The following is a 1,228-nucleotide window of genomic DNA, read 5'->3' as shown; positions in this document are numbered from 1 at the left end:
CCTCCCAGAAAAGCTGGTGACACAAAACGAAGCCCCAAACCGGCAAAGGTTTTAACCAGAAAGAGGAGGCGATTGCAGTCTAGGCCAAAAGGCCGAGAAGCGATCGGCCACATTTCCCCTCCCTTTCTCCCACTCGTCATCGAGAGGCTACAAGAGCCCGAGTCATTCGGTAGCCTCTGTCCAAAAGCCAGGCCTTCGTCTCTCCGCAGCCCGATTGGATAGAGCCTGCCGTGACCTGGGGAGGGGTAGGGGAACGGGCGTGGCCTGGTACTTGGGACTCGAGAGGCAGAGTGAGGCTTACCGTGAGGGTAGTGACCGGGACGACTAGGCTCGTCGGCGGCTCTGGAGGAGGGGCCTGTACTTACTCGGGTTTCTCTTCATAACGTACAAGTCTTTCGCCTTTTACTAAAGACTTCCGTGGAGAGGGACGCCAATGAGTTAAAACTATTTTTGGCAGGCTCTGCCGTGTGGCCGAGCCTCGTGCGTTTGTCAAAAGGAAATAAAACGCCGCCCTCGCCAAGGTTGTGCGGTGCGACGAGGCGCGCTCGGGAGGAGGTGCTGAGACGCAGCCGTTGTTATGCGCAGTTGAAACCACTGCGCCACGGCAGGGGGAGAACTGCTCCGGGAGGTGGGCGCTGGAAGCAACCAGTGGGGGTTATCGCTTCTCGGCCTTTTGGCTAAGATCAAGTGTAGTATCTGTTCTTATCAGTTTAATATCTGATATGTCCCCTATAAGGGGGCAACATATTAAATGGATTTTTAGCACCGGGAGCTGAGACGAGGTGCTTGCTCCGTCCACTCCACGCATCGACCCGGTATTGCAGTGCCTCCGGGGGCGGTGCACCCTTCTCCTGCCTTGTGTAAAACCAAATTACTGACCCAAACGCAGAGGCTCGACGCTCTGCCGGACGCCGGCCCGAAAAAGGCGCCAGTCGAGGGGGGGCGGCCGCTTTCAGCCAGCTGAAGCCTCAAAGAAGGCAGCGAGATTTGCACTTTTGATTGGCAGACGACGAGGGGATATTTGGGACCGGCATGGCTGTTAAATGTGCCCTGCACTTCCCCTCCCTTTCTCCCACTCGTCATCGAGAGCCCGAGTATTTCGGATGCTCGGTAGCCTGTGTCCAAAAGCCAGGCCTTCATTTCTCCGCAATCCGATTGGATAGAGCCTCTCAGAAGGTGGGGAGGGGGACACTGCGGCGCCTCCGTAGGCCCGGCACGGTTGGCCAAC

General features: G+C 57.4%; 2 non-coding genes across 2 annotated transcripts; both read left to right on the top strand.

The window, feature by feature from the left end:
* Positions 1 to 361: 361 nt before the first annotated feature.
* LOC123964794 lies at positions 362 to 474 on the top strand. Its single transcript, XR_006823533.1, has one exon. It is a non-coding gene; the product is annotated as a U5 spliceosomal RNA (small nuclear RNA).
* Positions 475 to 657: 183 nt separating this feature from the next.
* LOC123964793 lies at positions 658 to 849 on the top strand. Its single transcript, XR_006823532.1, has one exon. It is a non-coding gene; the product is annotated as a U2 spliceosomal RNA (small nuclear RNA).
* Positions 850 to 1,228: the final 379 nt, after the last annotated feature.

This window comes from Micropterus dolomieu, unplaced genomic scaffold (assembly GCF_021292245.1).
Source record: "Micropterus dolomieu isolate WLL.071019.BEF.003 ecotype Adirondacks unplaced genomic scaffold, ASM2129224v1 contig_5455, whole genome shotgun sequence".
Taxonomy (NCBI): Eukaryota; Metazoa; Chordata; class Actinopteri; order Centrarchiformes; family Centrarchidae; genus Micropterus; species Micropterus dolomieu.
Note: the sequence above shows the minus strand (reverse complement) of the source record. Positions and strands in the feature narration are given on the sequence as shown.